At 40.3% G+C, this 23,090-nt stretch overlaps 1 protein-coding gene and 2 long non-coding RNA genes across 3 annotated transcripts in view; 2 read left to right on the top strand and 1 right to left on the bottom strand.

The window, feature by feature from the left end:
- LOC138974398 (uncharacterized) overlaps positions 1 to 4,765 on the top strand; it is a 45,289-nt gene extending 40,524 nt beyond the window's left edge. The window contains exon 5 of the mRNA XM_070347115.1: positions 1 to 4,765. This exon is cut by the window's left edge and continues 861 nt beyond it. The gene's annotated coding sequence lies outside the window, so the exon portion shown is untranslated.
- LOC138973958 (uncharacterized) overlaps positions 1 to 23,090 on the bottom strand; it is a 451,362-nt gene that overhangs the window by 104,745 nt on the left and 323,527 nt on the right. The window lies entirely within an intron of this gene.
- LOC138973949 (uncharacterized) lies at positions 12,695 to 22,291 on the top strand. Its single transcript, XR_011458230.1, has 5 exons — positions 12,695 to 12,849; positions 14,969 to 15,132; positions 15,659 to 15,732; positions 18,428 to 18,551; positions 20,504 to 22,291. It is a non-coding gene; the product is annotated as an uncharacterized lncRNA (long non-coding RNA).

Here is a 23,090-nt window from a genome sequence, read left to right as displayed (position 1 = left end):
TCAAAAAGGTATTTACCCTGAAGAGTGGTCCAAAGTCAATAGTCCACTTCATAAGAAAGGTGATAAGAACCTACCTGACAATCACCGAGGTATATTATCAAATAAGTACATTGTTAACATCTGTATTGAATCGCAGACTCTCGTCGCGATATAACCTTCGTGGTTGAAAACGACGTTAAACACCAAATAAATAAATAAAATAAATCGCAGACTTACTCTCTGGACTGAGGAAAATGCGATGTTCAATGATGCACAGAATGATTTTGGAAAGGGCAAGTCAACTGTCGACCACATGTACACGTTGAACTCCCTAGTGTTAACGTATTTAAATTGTATGTTGCATTTTTTTTATTTGTAGAAAGTTTTTGATGAAGTGAACCACTATGTGCTGTGACAGTGGTATCTAATGTAGGAGTCCAGAAGACAATGGTAAATGTGACCCTCCACCACGGAATGAGTCGCATGTCACCTTTGCATGATTTTCATATTTTTACGTTTTCTTAAAGAGTTGTTTGTATGCTCTATCCAGTGGTGAAACCCGTTTTAGAAAAGAGCGAAAATTGTTTGAGTTATAAGCCTGTGACTTAGGTGACCCTTACACTGTTATCAGACACTCCCCGGACTTATATTAAGCCTAGCGCAGAACCGCGCGAGGTGACATGCGACTCATTTCGTGGTGGAGGGTCACAACTATGCTAAAGGCCATGTGCACGAAAATTCAGGCCTGTTTCAGGAACAACTCGTATACCCACTAGATGTATGTTTCCATGACCTTAAGCAAGGTTGTATGTCAAGCCCGATGTTGTTCTCAATGTTAATTAACGGGTCGGCAAATGATGTAATATTGCGTGGAAGACATGGGGCCACCCTTTCGAGTGAAGAGATCGATATTTTGTTGTTACTATTTGCTGATGATTTAACGTTGTTATCCTCAACAGTGATTGAACTCCAGTTGCAGTTGAATAACATGTAGGAGTCCGCACAACGTCTGACATTATGTGTTACTCTTGATAAATCCAAAGTAATAGTTTTTTTTCGAAAAGGTGGATTTCTTACCAAACACGAAAAAACGGTGTTATGGTTTACACAGACTTGAAGAAGTCTACACGTATACATACCTCGGTCTGACGTTCACAACTCGTGTGAGTTTTTGCGGTACACTAGAGGATATAGCAGTGACAGCCAACATAATATATGATTATCATTACTCTCAGAAGAAATGGTTGCTACTGCATCACTGTTTTTTCTTTGTTTTATAATTCGATGCTAAAGTGGTGCCTATATTGTTATATTCCTCTGAGATATGGGAACGAGCCCCACCCTCAATTATAAACAACTCTACATGTTTGCCTGCAAAAGATTTCTGAATGTGTATGCTAACACTTCAAATGACTGTGCATATGGGGAACATTGGCCGTTACCCCCTGTATATATTGTCAATGTTAAGATGTATTAAATACTTGTTCAGACTCTTAAAGTAACCTGATAACATGTTTGCGAGAAAAAAGCTAATTGAACACTCTTATTACTCGATCAAAGGGGTAAAACAGCCTGGGTATCAAATATATAAAGATTTCTTGTACCGTTTCGGATTTGGCCATGTTTGGATTTATGAGTGTTGTCATGAACAGGCCTTTAGCGCTGAGAGTGAGACTGATATATTGTTTTCGCCAAGGATGGTGGAACCACAAATACAACAGTAACCGCTTTGTAGTGTACAGTTCTTTTAAAGTGTGCATTGAACGAGATGTATATATATTTGCCTTGACTCGTTCCAGGTTAGGTGTTTCCCCAATCAACAGCCACAACTTCCGTTATCTTGGGTTATAGATACACACACATACCAAGCATACATCCCGTCTAAACGGAGTGCGGCTACCTAACTAGCGAGGTGAAACGTAAATGCATGTACACACCCACTTGAATAAAACTATAAGTGGAAGTAAGAGTTACAGCCCATGAACGTAAAAGAAGATGACAATACTTCGCAAAATAGGATATACCATTTCATTCGTTGCTGATAGACATTTTAACTATATTGCCTCCAATGTTGCAATGGTTTATGTATGTCTGCAGAGTAGAGTAGTTCTTATATACAAATTATAGTTTGAATTGTAAATTTTAACATGTGTAATGGTCTTTATTATGCGATGTGTAATTGTCATTATTTATGAGATGTATAATGATCTGTATTAATGCGATGCGTAATGGTCTTTATTTTTGCAATGAATATGTCCAGCAAGGATAAATTGCTACCGATGCCGCACATTGTTCATCCATCAGTGCAAATACATTTTGTGAATACCAAATAAGTCATAATCTGAGTTCGGAATTTGAATGTGTTAACTGGTCATTTGCAGCTAAACGAATGACACGTGCAAAACAGTGTAATGTGTGGAGCAAATGATTTAGGAGCATTTCCTTGTTGATACACGCATTCTTCATCAGTGTTGTCCATACTTGCCTATGCCTTTTGTTATCGCTCTTGATCTTGTTGCAATTAAGATTCGTTAATGTAATGATATTAAAGGTCCCTGTCTGCCTATGTCACATTTTGATGTATAACCAACAACTGTCTACAGCCCTCCCCACAGAAGCCCCTCCTACAAGGTCCATGGACCTCCTTCGCGGAGATGTAGAGGGTCCCAAGAGCCCAGGGGTCCAAAACACTGCTGTACATTTAACGCATGGCGATCCCGACAATATATTTTGACGAGAAGAAGTATAAGTAAAGTCGAAGACAAGGCGCATTAATTATTGCTTGAATCAAAACGTACGACCCTATTGCTTGAAAACATGATAGCGTTTATATAACTATTCTGACTTATGTACTGGTTTATAAACTTACAAAAAGGAAGTTGTTGCTTTCATGCATGTTTTCTGAATATTTTGCATACACACTTCTCTGCCCTCTTGCGTCCGAGCCACCGAACAACGCAGCAGCATCCGTAATAAACACAGCGTCAAGTTTCAGAATTTGCGCCTATTTAACAAAACAAAAAAATAAGAAATAAACTGACGATGAGGAAGACTAATACACTTTGTGTGATTTATTTCTCCGTTTTGACTGAGTGACAACCGGTTTTGAAGTAAGGTAAACACGCACTCGCGCGTCTCACATGCTTGGCAATGCGGTGACCTCCCTTGCGCTAGACACTTTTCAGTTCAGAGCAATTGCTGTGTTCAAAGGCATATGTTGTATTACTGTGTAATATTTCGTCTGAATTTTTTGTATAATCATCGTTTAAAAACATAGAACATACAAGTCGCGTAAGGCGAAAATACAATATTTAGTCAAGTAGCTGTCGAACTCACAGAATGAAACTGAACGCAATGCCATTTTTCAGCAAGACCGTATACTCGTAGCATCGTCAGTCCACCGCTCATGGCAAAGGCAGTGAAATTGACAAGAAGAGCGGGGTAGTAGTTGCGCTAAGAAGGATAGCACGCTTTTCTGTACCTCTCTTCGTTTTAACTTTCTGAGCGTGTTTTTAATCCAAACATATCATATCTATATGTTTTTGGAATCAGGAACCGACAAGGAATAAGATGAAAGTGTTTTTAAATTGATTTGGACAATTTAATTTTGATAATAATTTTTATATATTTAATTTTCAGAGCTTGTTTTTAATCCGAATATAACATATTTATATGTTTTTAGAATCAGCAAATGATGGAGAATAAGATAAACGTAAATATGGATCGTTTTATAAAAGAACTATTTTTTTTACAATTTTCAGATTTTTAATGACCAAAGTCATTAAATAATTTTTAAGCCACCAAGCTGAAATGCAATACCGAAGTCCGGGCTTCGTCGAAGATTACTTGACCAAAATTGCAACCAATTTGGTTGAAAAATGAGGGCGTGACAGTGCCGCCTCAACTTTCACGAAAAGCCGGATATGACGTCATCAAAGACATTTATCAAAAAAATGAAAAAAAGGTATGGGGACATCAATCCCAGGAACTCTCATGTCAAATTTCATAAAGATCGGTCTAGTAGTTTGGTCTGAATCGCTCTACACGCACGCACACACACACACACACACACACACACACACACATACACACACACATACACACACACATACACCACGACCCTCGTTTCGATTCCCACTCGATGTTAAAATATTTAGTCAAAACTTGACTAAATATAATAAGAATGGTGTGTCTTTGATTAAATGATAGCGGTGAAAAGACCGTATGTCCGTGTTGAACCGAAACCACGTGTGGCCTTTGTTGTTGTACATATAGAGGACGTTAAGCATCATTCGTGGAAATATGGACGATGATCGAAATAGGGATGTGTAAGACTATCCAATCAACACCCCCGAATTCCCCGACGTGTCTATCAGAATAGCAATATATTTGTTTTTCTCTCAACCTCTCTGTGTCTCTCATCACACCTTATACAATAGTTATTATTGTAAGCATTACTGTCAACGTTAGTATTGCGAGTTTTACCCTCTGTCACTTTATATGTAAGACCTCAAACAGGTTTTGCAGGGTTTGCTTCCTTGATAACTGCTCTGTTATTTATAAATGTTATGTTTGTTTGCTTATTTTGTGTGTGCTTGTTTTCAAATGTTGTAATAAAGCAGTTTGTTTGCCTATTTGACAGCTTGTGCTAATTGTTTATCATATAGTATAATGTTGTATTAGATGTAAACGCGCAGTCTTAAGCCTCTTTTCTGGTAAAACAATGATCCATCAGTCATCATCATTATCTTATCTCTGTCTCTGTCTCTGTCTCTCTCTCTCTGTCTCTCTCTCTCTCTCTCTCTCTCTGTCTCTCTCTCTTTCTCTCTCTCGCTCTCTGTCTCTCTGTCTCTCTCTTTTTCTCTCTCTCTCTCTTTCTTTCTATCTCTCTCTGTGTCTCTCTCTCTCTGTCTCTCTCCCATCTCTCTCTATCTCTCTCTCTCTCTCCATCTCTCTCTGTGTCTCTCTTTCTCTCTCTCTTCCTCGCTCTCTTTTTTCTCTTTCTCTCTTTCTCTCTCTCTCTCTCTCTCTCTCTCTCTCTCTCTCTCTCTCTCTCTCTCTCTCTCTCTCTCTCTCTCTTCCATCGCTCTGTGTGTCTTTCTGTCTCGCTCTCTCTGTCTCTCTATGTCTGTCTCTGTCTCTCTGTCTCTGTCTCTCTCTCTCTCTCTCTCTCTCTCTCTCTCTCTCTCTCTCTCTCTCTCTCTCTCTCTCTCTCTCTCTCTCTCTGTCAATCACTCTCGTTCCTTGTGATATGATTTCTGACAAAATAAGGAAACAAGTTATTATTTATAAACATTATAAGTTATACACATTCATTCGTTCGGCTTCCTGACGAGTGGACGTAAACTAATAGAACTATCAAGATAAGTTTTGTGTGAATATGTGTTTGTCTGTTTACTTAAAAGACGGTTGGGTCAAAATATCTGTGAATGTATTGTTTTGTCAAGAGCAAACGTTCCAACAACCTACTTTGTTGTTTTTTGATAAGGAAACAAGTGTCAACATTTCCAGTGTTGGTCTTTTGGGAAAGTCATTTTCACACACACACACACACACACACACACACACACACACACACACACACACACACACACACACTCACACACACACACACACACACACAAACACACACACACACACACACACACACACACACTTAGTACACTTTAAATGGTAATATCCTGTGTTATTTAGTTCCTGCTAACAGGCAAAGCCCTGGGTGACATATCCTACATTTTCTGATGACGCCGGGTTACGGATGTCATAATTATGTACATGAACCATCAGGACACAACTGTGTTTTTTTTAGGTCTAGATACTAGCTCTGCACGGATGCAAGTTGATGGTATGCTTACTCATGGGTCTAACATCTGCGCTGTTTTTTTAACTGCATCATGTTCATGTTTATTACGAGAAAAAATTCAAAGAATAAAACTATGGAGACAAAAAGTGTGTGTGCAATTTAGGGTTCTTTGACCTTTCATATGTATTGTTCTCCCGTCGACGGTTTAACCTCTTTAGGAGGATGGGGGGGGGGGGGGTGTCCTTTGAAGAAAAACAACAACTCGATATGTAAAACAACCTAAGTAGGAAATATACTCTTCTTCCATAGGAAACACATGGCGTTCTGGCTAATATAAAGCCACTTGCGTTCACTGGGCGAAAAGTCACGTTTTGGCACTATAACGTGGCATATAACATGAAACATGAAGTTAATCAACTGAATTTTGTGGCATTATACCTGTGCGATTCACATCAAGTTAGAAAAACTGCCGTAACGCAATAAAATCCCTGAGATTTTAGCGGGTTGCAAAACACAGTAAAACATCGAGTTTGGGTGTCTGCGTTTTGGACGTTTTCGCTACATTAACGCACGGCGATTCACGTCGTGTTAAACGCGTTTCAGCAGTGCGCAAAACACCACGAAACCTATGGAGTTTCGATAAGTTTTTCTGGTTTCTAAAACTTGATGTTAGAGTGTTGTTTTGATGGATTATTCTGCGTTTTCATCAGCCTGGTGCCGAACCTGCAGAATCAGACGATTATCGGCTCCCTCTCTCTCTCTCTAGTTTCTCTCTCAGCACGGTCACACACACATATATACACATACACACACATACACACTGCACATACATCACACACACACACACACCGTCACACACATTCACACTGTCACTGCACACGGCACACACACATGCACACACATGCACACACACACACACACACACACACACACACACACACACACACACACACACACTGTGACTGACACTGACTGACCGTCACACACACACACACACACACACACACGGGCACACACTGACTGACCGTCACACACACACACACACGGGCACACAGTGACACACACACACACACCCCTTGAACTGACACACACACACGCACACACAACTGAACACACACATACACACACTGATCATCAGTTTATAAATGTGAAAAAAAGTGCAGTGCACAAACATTTTTGGGGGTATCTCTTATTTTCTCTATAATTATGAGCCTTGTCACAGTACAGTGTACACGAGAGACTGCATTGCCCGTGCGTTGAGCAGAGAAAGTAGGTCATTCTAACCTGACTATTTAGCGCGGTCAGATTTTAGTTTTCTTCTATATTCCTTTGCACTTTTGCTGGGGTACTGGCCGAGTTAATCGTTTTCCCATGTGTGTTGGACCTGTAAGGAATTCGAAGCGGCGAAGGACCACAGATAGGCATTTGTTCTACTTCCCCCCCCCCCCCCCCTCCCCGAAACATCCGTCCGAGATGGTGGCTACTGACTGGACTTGCAACTTTCTCAACTTGTACAGTACGAACTGCAGTGACTCGAATTTGAGTTTTGGGATTTCTCTTTTCTGATAATGTTTTACTTAGCTCGTGTTTAGATGCAATACATACTGTCTCTTCAAGTTACATTTAGTCAAGTTTTGACTAAATGTTTTAACATAGAGGGGGAATCGAGACGAGTGTCGTGGTGTGTGTGTGTGTGTGTGTGTGTGTGTGTGTGTGTGTGTGTGTGTGTCTGTGCGTGTGTGTGTGTAGAGCGATTCAGACCAAACTACTGAACCGATCTTTATGAAATTTTACACGAGAGTTTCTGGGTATGAAATCCCCAGACATTTTTTTTTTCTTCGATAAATACCTTTAATGACGTCATATCCGGCTTTTTGTAAAAGTTGAGGCGGCACTGTCACACCCTCATTTTTCAATCAAATTAATTGAAATTTTAGTCAAGCAATCTTCGACAAAGGCCGGACCTCGGTATTGCATTTCAGCTTGGTGGCTTAAAAATTAATTAATGACTTTGGTCATTAAAAATCTAAAAATTGTAGAAAAAAATGTATAAAACGATCCAAATGTACGTTCATCTTATTCTTCATCTGACATCATTTTCTGATTCCAAAAACATAGAAATAAAAATATATTTTTTTTTATCAAAATTAAATTTTCGAAATCAATTTAAAAACACTTTCATCTTATTCCTTGTCGGTTCCTGATTCCAAAAAAATATAGATATGATATGTTTGGATTAAAAACACGCTCAGAAAGTTAAAACGAAGAGAGGTACAGAAAAGCGTGCCATCCTTCTTAGCGCAACTACTACCCCGCTCTTCTTGTCAATTTCACTGCCTTTGCCATGAGCGGTGGACTGATGAAAAATTGCATTGCGTTCGGTTTCATTCTGTGAGTTCGACAGCTACTTGACTAAATGTTGTATTTTCGCCTTACGCGACTTCTTTTGTTTTAGGATCGATTTTGATAATGATTGAGAAAAGAGAATAGCCGGTGTTAGTTTCACAGTCGGTTTTATGAAGTTTGAGTAAAGAAGTGCGTGGTTTTTACCCTCCCTTTCGTTTCCCTTCCCCTTCTTTAGTTTGCTATTATTGTGCCTAAGAGCCGAAATGGCTGCACTCTAACTCATCTTTGATCTCCCAAAAGACTCCATAAACAAACTAGTGTATCAAGAGGCTGGCTGGCTGCCCCTCGATGAAGAAAGAAGACTAAAGTCGGCCCAGTACGTATCAAGAGCAAGTACTTTTGACAATGCTGTGAACGAAGCGCTCACTGCTGAGTTCGACACAATCAATCAATCAATCAATGACGCTTATATCGCGCATATTCCGTGGGTACAGTTCTAGGCGCTCTGCAGTGATGCCGTATGAGATGAAATTTTATACGGCCAGTAGATTGCAGCCATTTCGGCGCATATTTACCTTTCGCGGCCTATTATTCCAAGTCACACGGGTATAGGTAGACAATTAGTAACTGTGCCTAAGCAATTTTGCCAGGAAAGACCCTTTTGTCAATCGTGGGATCTTTAACGTGCACACCCAATGTAGTGTACACGGGGGGAGGGTTCGGACACCGAAGAGAGTCTGCACACAAAGTTGACTCTGAAATAAATTTCCGCCGAACCTGGGATCGAACTCACGCTGACAGCGGCCAACTGAATACAAATCCAGCGCGCTACCAACTGAGCTATAACCTCGGCCTCTTACCAAAACCTAAAAAGAAAAACACCCAAAATACACGAAGCAACGATCCCACTAGCAGACTATATGTTCAACCGATATTTCAAGAAAGTGGGGGTAAACCCAGGTAGGATGGCCCACATTCCCATTCACCCCTTCCCATTTTGGTTCATGGAATCCCCCATTATCATCCCTGATCATGATCTGGGTGTAACAAAAAAAAGATAACCATGTACTTGTCTCATCAATAGTAAAAGAAATAATCTCAAACAATAACAAAGATCACCTACAAATATTTACTGACGGCTCCAAAAAAAATGATGACCAAGCTGACTGTGCTTTTGTCATTCCTGACCTCAAAATAAGTTTAAAAAATTAAACTCAACAAGGATGTGTCCATTTTCACTGCAGAAATGCTGGCTACGTTAGCATGCCACTTTATCAATGACCCCCCTCGACCTCCAACAAGAGTCGTGATTCTCTCCGACTCAAAACCAGCATAACTGCTCTTCAAAATGGTTCCAGAAACCGGGAAGAGCTTCAGACGGAAATATTGTTCCTCTGTCACCAGATCATTGCCTCTTGAACAGAACTGACCCTTAGGCTACGTACTTCCCCTCACACACATGGATCAGAGGCAAGGATATGGCTGACAGAGAAGCAAAAGAGGCTGTTACAGATCAAGCAGCATTTCATGACATAAAATTAACAAAGACGGGAGCAAAACACAAAATGGCCAAAGTTGCCTGGCGTCACTGGGACTGGGAAACAGAATTGAAAATAGAAGGCAATGCCCATGGTTGGCTTATTCTGCCCCGACAAACAAAACAAAACAGGCCTACACTCCCCACCTCCCTCCTTAAAATACTTCTCAGAATTCGCACGGATGGCATTGGATGCGCTCACAAGTGCTTTCCCCGTCTCTGTGAATGTGGACAGTTTATATCTTTGTTACACCTCTTTGACCGCTGCCAATCACTCCAGCAAGATTTCTGCAACCTACACACCCTTGTCAACGAACATAACCTGAAACCCCATGAGTTTTTTTTTAGATAAACATTGCACGCTTCAATGGAAGCTGGCATACACCCTGTGTCTCTCAATAGTAGAAGGCTGAAATAGGATATCTGTTTTAAAAAAAAACCTGATCTCCGTTCCTCACACCGAGCTTTTTCTTCTTCATTGTATTATTTTTCCAGTTATCTATTTACTTACCTATTCAGCCAAAAATATAACAATATCCCACATAACAAAAATTAAAAAAATAAGCCTACAAAACCGCTCCAGTCCAACCATATTCCGCGTACACAATCTTTACTTCCATCCCCATTTTGAAATATCGCAAAAGACTTCCAGATATAATTATAACACGATCATATATGTGTTCTCTGGTTGCATGTTTGTTCAGTGTCTTGTCCCCACATAAAGCATATTAACTCTACCTGTCCTAAAGCAAGTTGCAGTTCTAAGAGGACGTTAAAACTAGTTATCATCATCAACACACACACACACACATATGAAAGAACCCATGTATATTTTTATGATTGTTGTTTTGGTCTGAATACAATTTGGAATCTTACTACACTCTTGTTAATTGATTTTAATTTTGTTGTCAGAAGTATTTTGTTCGACGGTTCGTGTCTGGTGCGTGTGGTTTGAATGCCGTCCTGTCAAATGTCTTTTAAAAACACATTCACGGTAACATCTTCGACGCAGACACAGACAGTTAGGAAGGGCTCCTAATATGGACCACTTTTTGTTTCATGCTGATAACTAGCTTGTTTTCTTGCGAAGAAGTTTTATTTTGTGTTTGGTAGTCCTTTTCTCTTAGGTTAACCGTTAGGCCTAATTAGAGTGAAATAGCTTTGATAAACATTCAACAAAAATTAAATACAGACAAAATCACAAATGGTCCATAATAGGAGCCTGGGCGCCTAATATGGATCAGTGAAGCGGCCTTCACAAATCACTGTAAAAAGCCCCCTATACTTCAAAATAACATGATACAACTTAGTGTACAAGTCAGTCTAATTCAAATATGCTTTAGATTGATCTGTTTCGGGTTGATGAGAGCATTATTTGAAGCACACCAGGAAACTAAAGAAGCTTATCAAAAACAGAGTGAAAATAAGTGAAATTATCAACTTCCACGAAAAGAAGACTTTTTTTTTTAAATCTCGAGGACTAGTTATAGGTTATTTCCAGCAAGCTTCTTAATGAATTATTGAAAATAGCTTTTAGCTTTTTTTTCTCGATTTGTTGAAGGTGGTCCATATTAGGGGACTCGCACATACTTTGAGATCTTGCTAATATTTTTTGTTTGCACGGTAAAAACTCGGGGTCAACCCTGCTAAAATGTAACAAATGCGGTCTTAGCTGTCATATATAGCAATTTTTGTGTGATAAAAGCTTTGGCTGTGGACAGAAACGAGTCCGTTTTCGGCGGCAAAGCCGTTTAGAGTGAACGCTGCCAAACTGAGTGAAAAAAAGAGAAAAAGCCTAACGGTTTTGAGATTTGTGTTTCTGCAATACAGCGAACAAAACTTTTTTGAGCGCTCAAGCGCCGTTAGTTTTTCAGAACAGGAGGTGGTCCATATTAGGAGCCGGTCCATATTAGGAGCTACGTGAAGCTACCACCGCTCGGCTTAACACACACACACACACTTTTAATTAGTTGCTTTTGGCACACGGCCTCATCATCTGAACTTGAAACAAGTCGCGTAAGGCGAAAATACAATATTTAGTCAAGTAGCTGTCGAACTCACAGAATGACACTGAACGCAATGCCATTTTTCAGCAAGACCGTATACTCGTAGCATCGTCAGTCCACCGCTCATGGCAAAGGCAGTGAAATTGACAAGAAGAGCGGGGTAGCAGTTGCGCTAAGAAAGATAGCACGCTTTTCTGTACCTCTCTTTGTTTTAACTTTCTGAGCGTGTTTTTAATCCAAACATATCATATCTATATGTTTTTGGAATCAGGAACCGACAAGGAATAAGATGAAAGTGTTTTTAAATTGATTTGGACAATTTAATTTTGATAATAATTTTTATATATTTAATTTTCAGAGCTTGTTTTTAATCCGAATATAACATATTTATATGTTTTTGGAATCAGCAAATGATGGAGAATAAGATAAACGTAAATTTGGATCGTTTTATACATTTTTATTTTTTTTTACAATTTTCAGATTTTTAATGACCAAAGTCATTAATTAATTTTTAAGCCACCAAGCTGAAATGCAATACCGAAGTCCGGGCTTCGTCGAAGATTACTTGACCAAAATTTCAACCAATTTGGTTGAAAAATGAGGGCGTGACAGTGCCGCCTCAACTTTCACGAAAAGCCGGATATGACGTCATCAATGACATTTATCAAAAAAATGAAAAAAAAGTTCGGGGATTTCATACCCAGGAACTCTCATGTCAAATTTCATAAAGATCGGTACAGTATAGTTTAGTCTGAATCGCTCTACACACACACACAGACACACACACGCGCACACGCACATACACCACGACCCTCGTTTCGATTCCCCCTCGATGTTAAAATATTTAGTCAAAACTTGACTAAATATAACAACTACAAAACACAACAACGTACAACAACAGCATGGTTGTGCCTGTCGGGTTATCAGTCACCATAAGGTGCCTGTACTTGTCAGTCTCTCTTTTTAGATCAGTGCCAGTGGCCTGTGCCGGCGATAGTTTGGTAACGTCGCGCAGACCGCGCATGCGCCATGTGCAGTAATATGTTATCAAAAATGGCGGATAAATCTAACTCGTGCTAAGAAACGTTTCAAAACCAAGCTTTATGGACGTTTTTATGACTACGTACTCCAGCAGACATCAACTTGTGGTCGACGTGTGTGGGGTTTGCTCAAAATACGTAAGTGTTCGTCAGCCGTTTGGCTTCTCGAATTAAGTTTCAACTTTGTCTCTGTCTCGAACCACAGGCGGAAGGTATTCACTGGACCACAACTTCCTTATGTACAGTGTTTGGTATTGAGTATGAAAGTAGTCTGGTGGTCCAGTGGACGATACCTTTCGCCTGTGCTCGAACCAAATACTAAGCTTACCAGTTACCACACTGTCATACTCATAGTCATAGTGATAGCACTGATACATTTGTACAGGTAAACATGGCTGTTTGCTGAAAATCAGTCTTTGTGAAAAATTTAATGATGTCTCTGAAGTTTGATTCAGTTCCTAATTCATTCAGTGATTCATTTTGATGGGACGTCAACCCATGGTGAGACTAATAATGATATTTGATCGTATTCTGCCAGTGCCATTGCCAACTGCCATGGTTGTTCTTGTGTGCACTAATTAGTAATTTACTAGCAATAGGAACTAGACTGTGACAAAAGGTCAGGTGTCATGTCTACTGTCCCGAATGACACACGATTGCTGACATTTCACCATTGCCAACAGAATAAACAAATAAGAAATAGGTAGAAAATGAATGTGAAAACTGACTTTAATTGTTGATCAGTATTTTCTATACCACTAACAAATAATCTACTTGCAATAGCTGTTTGGCAAATGTATGTTGCATGGGACACACTGACATGAAAGTGGAAGATGTTTTTCCCTCTAGAGAAACTACATATCAAGTTACACTTTTTGTGCTCTTCCATTCCAGTTGGCAATCAATTGTTAACGCATGTTATTAGAAAAAATAGAACGAAAACAGATTAGATAGAATGAAAAATGTACTGGTGATGTCATTTGGGACATACTGACATGAAAACGTCACCTTTTGGCATTGTCTCGACTCGTTCGAGTTCTACTATAGTAGTATTTTACTAAATCATTACTACTAGTACTAAATACTACTGCTACTACTAGCTTTAAACAAGCTATGGTTTGAATGACCAGCTAAATGCTAATAGTTAATAAGTACATTATTTTTGCATCAGCGAGGTATACATAAATTTAACGAAGTGGATTCACAGCGCGCGTCGCGTTGTGCAGCGTTGCGATTTACAACGCGCTGCACTACGAGGAACGCTGCGATTCACGACGCGCGATGTATTCTGCCGATACATTTCCTTCACAATCGCAAAGTTTACAACAGCTACATCTATCTGATCTATTTGAGAAATAAAACTGTCAATAAAACGAAAAACAGAGCTGAGCCATTCTCTCTCTCTCACTCTTTCAACTGAATTCACCAGTATATCGCTGCGCCGATGTAAAAAACGTGCCTACCTCTGCTGAACAATCCTTCTCATTGCGGTCAATGCGCATGCGCCAATCTTGTTGGACTTACAAAAATGCGACCCTTTGACCAATCGAACCATGGGTTAGGGTAAGGCTAAGGGTTAGGTTGTTCACGACCTGATTAATCTCCCCATGTTAGCGCATGCGCATTGACCGCAATGAGAAGGATTGTTCAGGCAGAGTTTTCAGTTTGTGACACCGACCTTGAATACTTGGCAGTCATACTCATACTCATATCACTACATGTCATTGCAATGGCTTCTACTATATATGGAAAGGAGCTGAGTTTTTAAACTGGGATGACGTTTTTAAACAATTATCCGAGTACAGTGCCGCGGAACTGTTAATCGGTGTCACACCAGTTTAACACTTCAGCAGCCATTTTGGAATTCGCGCATGCGCAGATAATTTTTTCAGTGTGGGTTTTTTTTCCAGTTGATTTGAACGCGTATATATATATATATATATATATATATATTCAGTCTGCATAAAGTGCAATTTTGTAGTCTTGCAGCCCTGAAGTTGCTTTCAAAGAAAGACTGTAAAATGTTGCTGATAATCATGCATACATGTACAAAAATAAAGCGCATCAACAATCTGCGCTGGTGAGAGCAATAGCCGCGCTCTGGGAATCGCTGCGCTGCACAACGTGCCGCGCTCTGTGAATTGCCGCGCTGCGCTCTGTGAATCGCTTGCCTAAATTTAAATATTTTATTAAAAAAATACCGCATGGTTTTGCTTGACCAAATCATTTATCAACTAACAATATGCTTTTATTTCAGTTGGACCTGACTTGAGCATGGTTCCGTTGTCTCCGCAACAACAGATTGGTTACTCAAGAATTGCAGGCATGTCCAGTTTGCAGCATGTGCAGGCTGACCCCGCTGAGTGTGAAGATCTGATGGCTGATCTAGACACAACATAAGCTGCTTGACACTATTCCAAGGTAAGCAAGAAGCTTTGACAATAGTTACTTTAAGTGTTACTTGGTAAGTGTACATTTTTGTGGGTGAACCATCGGTAACCGTCCCCGTCCCCCCCCCCCACCCCTCGACACCCACACCCACACATACAAACACGCACACAAACTTGGGTTTGTACTACAACTATTAGTATTAACTACTCTTCATAAATGAGTTATGTAATTCATCAGAGGTTTGAAGTCATTATGGTTTTGCAAATTAGTAAGAGACTATGTGGGTGCATGGATTCAGTAATGCGCAATTAATACATGCAATACTCCTGCTGGTGAGTTCACTACAAACAGGTACTACATTAGAACTGATCTATGTTATTTGTTAATGAGGATGATTAATCGTAATCTCACTGTCAAACTGTCATGATACTATTGCCATTGACAGTGCTAGATCACTTCATAAAGTTATTTTAGTAAGTAATCATATGATATTGATAATTTTGATAAAGTGATTTACTGACGGTGACAATGACATGTTATCTTCATACTATTCCAGGTACAAGATGCTAAACGTGCAGATATCAAGGGCTTGGGATTTCGGCTCCTGGAGATGCTACTTGTAACTCTTTTGTGAGTACCGATGTATACTGGGTGTTTTCTCAGTTTTTGTCCGCTGTCAGTGTGAGATTTATATTGTGGTACAGTGGAACCCCCCTGTTAAGACCCCCCAATTTAAGACTCCCTCCTTTTAAAGACCTTGTTTTCTCAGACTTTCTGTTCACAACCTCTGTAAAATTACCCCCCTTTTAAGACTCCCTCCTTTTTAAGACTGAATTTTCTCATATTATTGTAGGTCTTAAAAGGGGTGTTCCACTGTATAACCTGTTTTTCTAGTTTCATGGTTTAGCCACGACTCACTTTGAATGAGGGTCATCTGCCAGGCATTTAGCTGATTATCTGATAGTGATAAGTGATATTTATTAGTTTGCTATTTATAAATTACAGTTGCAGTAAACTAACACTGTCGCACAAAGTATGTGACTTTAAAAAAAGATTTGTTTGTAATCATGTGAGCTCTGTCCACTAGATGATGGAGAAGGGAATTTTTCCAGTTGAGTCTGCAACATGGATTTTTCTCTCTCAGGATAACAAATACAGCAGGGTTCGTACAGGTCATGGAAAACCTGGAAAGTCATGGAATTTGATTTTTAATTTTCCAGGCCTGGAAAGTCATGGAATTTCAATTCAAGTCATGGAAAGTCATGGAATTTAAAAAAAATAAGAAAGAAAGTAAAATCAACCTTTAGCACGCCAGCGGCGATTTTCGTTGCCCAGCCATTCCACCACCACCCCCCCCCCCCCCCCCCCCCCCGGGATTTGCGTCTCCAGCACAAGGCTTGTTCGTATGACCAACTTCTCGTTCATATTTGCATACGAGAATAACGGTATTTTTAACGGCACTTGAGCCAAAGCGAGGCTCACTTCCTTCCGTTATCTCGTCGTGTCGTCTGCGCTGCATTTGAGTCGGTTTCGTCGAAGTTTTTTGTTTTTGCATCGATAAAGTACTTTAGCGCTTCGACAAGCAAGATGGAGGATGATGAGTTTGAAACTTTCTTTCAGTTGTTTCTTGACAACAAAAAGTATGCGGAATTGGAACGAATTACCGAGGAAGATCTTCGCAATGAACTGTGTATCGCGGTGAAAAAAATGACAGTTCGTCAAGTCACAGTGACGGTTACGAAACGGAATTTACGAAAGTGCAGATGGATACAAACAGTGGCTGGTCCAGTTTGGTGAAATGACAGGACCAGCAAACATTACCGATAATCTGACTGCCTGGCAAATGCTTGACTTGCTTGTCGAAGAGACACTGCGTAGAAACTGACTCAAATTCAGTGCAAAGCAAGCCAGTGTCAAAACTGGCAGTGACAAGACGTAAAAAGTTTGCGTGTTCGGAAATGGCGACCTGTGGATCTAGTCATGGAAAATGTTATTGAGGCTCATGAAAAAGTCATGGAATTTTGTTTCTAAAAAGCAGTGGGGACCCTGTACAGTATGGCACACCTTCTCAGCCGCGCTGTGCAGGTCAGAATTCGGTTCGCGGCCTAGCCGACCCAGTTGTTCCTGCCAGTGCGCCCGCACTGGCTGGTTACCAGGGCAATGGAAATCCAAAATGGCGGCCAGCAGAGTCTCACTATCTCTGGCGAGTGCTGTTTCTAGGAGATTTACAACACATTCCCTTCATTCTAATGCCCCACTATCTTGCACCAGTCTGTCAGCCAGGCAATTAGCTTGCTGTGTGTCGAGCCAGGGATGTGTATCCCCACTGTAATTGATAGTAGGCAGCTTTAAGTGAAACGGGCCCCTTGGCACTGAGCAGGAAATGGATTCCAGATGTTAAAACAAATGCCCCCTTATCTCAGTTCCCTCTAATCCTGTAGCTTTGCTGGTACCTAGACCTGTTGGGAGAGATGCTATGCTGCAGGTTGTAATAAACAGTTCTAGAGAAGCAAGACTTGTCTGGGGGGAAAAAGGGTGGGGGGGGGGGGGCGCGATGGGTTTGGTCTGTACTTTGGGACGAGTGTCTACTCCCACTCACTGTGCTCTCTGTTCTGTGGAAAGCAAGCACTACTGGAATGAATATGTGCCTTATCTAAAGGAAAGTGAATGTGTTGGTATCCGTGCTGTTTTATTTTGTTGTTTTTGTGTGGACTGTGCTCATTTTCATGCTGTCAAAATGAATTGTGAAAGTTGTATACAATACAATGGAGTGCAGTGTATTGGATTAGCAGTTATTCATTCTACTTTCTGGTGCAAAGGTAAGGCTTGCTTCATTCATTCTGCTTGCTGTTCTGTGTTTAGCATGCTTGTTGCCTCTAAAACAAAACTGTATTATGTCTGTAGTAAAAGTGTGCTAACACTTTCAAAACACACCAAAGCACCTCAATCAGTTAGTACTAATAAATACTTCTTACCAAATTGAAATGGGATTACAATTGCATTGAGTGGTATCTGCAGAAATCGATCTAGTCATGTGTCAAATTTCAAAAAAGAAATGCAACAAACGGCTCAGCTATCATTAAATAAAGTTGTAAGTAAGAGTATTACAGCTACGGTCAGACAGGCCAGTTTGTTGCTGGCACCCTCAGCTGACTGGCTGGCTCGCTGTGTGCAGCTGGCTGGGCTATTTATAGATGGCTGCTCTAGATAACCGAATTCTCAGTGCTGGGAAGGTGTGATGGAAGGAAAAATTTAGGGTTGGTGTGGCGATAACAATAAAGATATGTCATAGTGACTTGACTAAGTGATTTGAATTCTGCTGCAGGTCAGTCGCCCCCCCACCTCCTGCTGACCTGGTTGCCTACTACAACTTCGAGGAAATACGACAGGACACCCTTCAGCTTGCTGCACCATGGTGTCTCTTGGAGAACAGCAAGGAACAGATACAGGTGGGGTCGGTTGGGATACCGTAAACAGACTATTTTGTTTGTTGGCCTTAGCATAGAGTCTGGGGATGTGAGATGTGCATGATGTGTTGTTTGAATCTGACAGTGATTGTATGAATTTTTTATACATGTATTGTTGTCACGCGCTTTGAACTTCTGATAAGGCGCTTTATAAATGCCCGTTATTATTATTATTATTATTATTATTTAAGTTATTGAGACATCCCAGTGCACTAAGGGATTTATAGAGCAAATCGAGAAAATTCATTATTGAACGAAGCGCATAGCGCTGAGTTCAATAATTATTTTCGAGATTTGCTCTATAAATCCCTTAGTGCACTGGGATTGTTTCAATAACGATATTGTCAGTACCGCCATAGAAAAAAGAAGATTCCAAACGCACATTTTGCAATGCGCATTTGAATAGGCATAACTGTGTGGTCAGGTCGTGCACAGTAAAGATCTACTTTTGTGTGGGGTGTCTCAAGTGTGTCGTGCTTTCGTCACACGCATTTTAATTTCTGTTGGTAAATTCCAGTGTAGCGTTAATCTGAACAGTGATGATCTTTCAGAGAGACCTCATTTGAACTCGGAGAAAGGCTCTTCATTATTTGCGATTCGAAACCTCCAGTCGAGCTTCGACGGATTGACTATGCGGAGTGACTCCCCTTGAATTGACTCAAAGCGGGACTCGACGGTTCGCACATTTTCAAAACAAATGTGGCACATTTCTCGTGTTCTATCTTCGCTCATCGGGGAGTCTGATACTAAACATGAACGGTAAGAATGCTCTGAACCCTACACGTATTATATCCCCATCGTTTTTTCGTTCACATTTGCCCAACATGTTAATTTGCTGAGCGGGGTTAATGTCGTCTGCTAGGCTACCTGCCAACCTGGGCAATGGAACGACTGCAGTCTGCACTGAGTCTGTACGCATGAGGCAGGCTGCTAATAAATCTTATATATGGTAATAAGAACGTTCTGAACATTACACGTTTTCGATTACGATTGTTCTTGCTTTGAAATAATAATTCTGAAACCATTCATTTACTGAACTGATGTAGTCGTATTTCTGTGTTGTCTGCTACAGAGTCGATCGAGTCAGTCTTCCAAACTGGTCTAGCTGGTACGTTATCGGAATAACACTTGTGTTTTCTGTTAGCCGCTGGGAATTGTATACTAACTCATCATTTGGTAATGTGGATGATAAGCTACATGCCACTAACACGGCATATGAGAAGAATCTATGCAAGTCGGCGAAAATTAGATGAAACACAGCGGCTTCTATTTTTTTAGATCACTGGCACTGGCACAGGCACATGCAATCTGTCAGAAAAAACCCCACTTCTGCTTTAATTGAGAAGCAGGGAATTTATGGTCATTTGGTATTGTGGAGAATATAAGCTACATGTCATTAATTAATTCTGAGGATGAGAGCACAGTCTTGCTTAGGCAAAGGGCGCAAGAATACGCTCTGTGGAAAAGTTAGCGCACTCCAAGAGTGCGCTAACAGTTTTAGCGCATCGCCATTAGCCAATCAACTGGTTCACATCAGTCATGTGACACCAGTACTTACTGACAATTATTATTATAAATATATACACACTTGTTAACTTATGTTAGTTTTCACACGTGAGCATGAAGGAATGTGCCTTTATGAGGAATGTATAGTGGCTTGTAATATTGAATTTGAGGGATGTTTGCAGTTATATAATATATTAGCACAGCTCAGTTTTCTTGAGGGTTCCGTGAGAACAGTGAAATTCTCCTTTGAAGACTGAAAAAATATCTTGGATAATTGGTCTTAATTGGAGGGGGGGGGGGGTTTAAAAAATAAGTACATTCACATGTGTTTTTCATTTTCACTGTGTTAAGGTGGGGAGGTCCTTCTCTACTTCTTTCTTTGTTTTCCCGTTGACATATGTTTGTTCTTGTCTATATTTTTTACATAGGTTCACCATTAGTCCTCATCCCCAGCCGACTGTTTCCGCTGAAGCCGTGAAGAATACTTCTTCATGTAGGCGTGGACATCTTTTTCGTCGCCATGCAAGGCTTCCAGTACCATATAATTTTGTGAATACTCTGGGGACCTGTCATCGACTTTGGAAGGACGCTTTATTTTATAACACTTTGTACCCCATCTATGTTGACCAAGATTTTTTAAGCCGAGACCAGCTGTGCTGCAGCAGGTCACTCAGAATTGTAGAAACTGTGTATCAACAGGCTAGAATGCTGGCGTTAGATCAACGTTACAGGAAGCGACTGAAGCTAACCGTCTAGGCAGGATGCGGATATGTGCCGAATGAGAACAGATGCAATGTACACAGTGACTGTGTGTACAGATATATACATATATATATCCATACCTGGTCAGATAGAGCCATATGAGTGGGTACGGATATATCCGTACCTGGGAGACAAGGAGTTAAGACCACATCTGAACTGAGGATTTAGTCTCTCCATAATCAAACGCTGAAGAAGATTTCAGAATGAACTTTGTTAGATAAATTATCAATCAATATGAGGCTTATAGTTATATCACGCGTATTCCGTGGGTACAGTTCTAAGCGCAGGGATTTTGTTTTGATTTTTTTTTATGCAATTTATATCGCGCACATATTCAAGGCGCAGGGATTTATTTATGTCGTGTGAGATGGAATTTTTTTACACAATACATCACGCATTCACATCGGCCAGCAGATCGCAGATATTTCGGCGCATATCCTACTTTTCACGGCCTATTATTCCAAGTCTCACGGGTATTTGGTGGACATTTTTAGCTATGCCTATACAATTTTGCCTGTCGCGATATAACCTTCGTGGTTGAAAACGACGTTAAACACCAAATAAAGAAAGAATACAATTTTGCCAGGAAAGACCGTTTTGTCAATCGTGGGATCTTTAACGTGCACCCCCAATGTAGTGTACACGAAGGGACCTCGGTTTTTCGTCTCATCCGAAAGACTAGCACTTGAACCCACCACCTAGGTTAGGAAAGGGGGGAGAAATAAATAGCGGCCTGACCCAGGGTCGAACACGCAACCTCTCGATTCCGAGCGCAAGTGCGTTGCCACTCGGCCACCCATGCCGGTTGTTATGATCGCCACATTTTAGGTCCCCCCCTCCCCCCCTTTTCAAACTTCCCCGCTTTTAAGACCTTACGTTTTTGGATTTTCTGTTCACAACCTGTTGTGCATTTACCTACATATTAAGCAGTGTTTCTTGTATAGAATATAGTCAATGTTTGTAAAGATTTTAGTCAAGCAGTATGTAAGAAATGTTAAGTCCTTTGTACTGGAAACTTGCATTCTCCCAGTAAGGTCATATATTGTACTACGTTGCAAGCCCCTGGAGCAGTTTTTTGATTAGTGCTTTTGTGAACAAGAAACAATTGACAAGTGGCACTATCCCATCTTCCCCCTTTCCCCTATCCCATCTCCCCCTTTTCCTGTCGCGATATAACCTTGAATGGTTGAAAACGACGTTAAACAACAAATAAAGAAAGAAAAGAATTCATCAACGAGTGATTACTGCCTCACCATAGCAGTTAGGCCAGTCTTACTAACTCTTACTTTTATTAATGTGCCGTGATGCAAAGACGTTGAGCAGTTTTCAGATGTTTATGAATCTAGGGCTTTCAAAATTTACTGACATGTTGGACTCCATGACATCCAAACATGAAGTTCAGTTACCCCTTTTCAACTTTGAAGGTCACATTGTAGGCGAATTTTTAGCAAAAAGTTGGAACATTGGTGTGACTGTTCTTACTCACAAGGGAAGTGATTTAGTTATTTACTGATTTTTATTTTGTATGGCCTTCTTTCACCCATTTAATCATTCATAAATGTTCATACCCAAGGGAAGTAATTCACATATATATCTATGGCCAATGTTTTCACAGGGCATCTGCCCCCCCTCCCAACACACACTCACATGGGCTAAAACTTACATGGCTTTTATGGGTATGACGCTCTTAATCACAAGGGAAGTAATTTACTGATGGTGTGTTTTCATTTCATGTGGCCTTCACCGATTTGAATAATTTATTTTAGCTTATCCAATTATAGTGTGGATGAACACTGTCTCCACTCTCCACTCAAAATAGTCCTTTGCTATTGTACATTGTGAATCAGCATTTTTGTTTTTGTCCTGTTTGAATAAAGTGCAATAATTTTACAACCAAAGTGTTAATGTTAAAGATGTTTACATAATGTGTGAAGGATGATGCATTTGAAAACTAATATTGTTAAATGTCAATTGACCTGTGACAAGTCAGCAAAGTGCAATATCCAAGCATGAAACCCGCACACAATTCCCAAACAACATGCTTTCTTTTCCACAAAATTCCATCCAGGTGAAAACAATTATGTGAACGTCATAACATGGTGTTTTTTTACATTAATAATCAAGCCTAACACCAACTAACATGGTGTTAATAGGCATTTGAGCAAGCTTTAACACCAACATAACATGGAGTTAATAGGCATTTGAGCAATCTTTAACACCAACATAACATGGGGTTTTGCATGTTAAACCAGC

This window comes from Littorina saxatilis, linkage group LG8 (genome assembly GCF_037325665.1).
Source record: "Littorina saxatilis isolate snail1 linkage group LG8, US_GU_Lsax_2.0, whole genome shotgun sequence".
NCBI classification, from domain to species: domain Eukaryota; kingdom Metazoa; phylum Mollusca; class Gastropoda; order Littorinimorpha; family Littorinidae; genus Littorina; species Littorina saxatilis.
The sequence above is the reverse complement of the archived record's forward strand: the minus strand, read 5'-3'. Positions and strand labels throughout refer to the sequence as shown.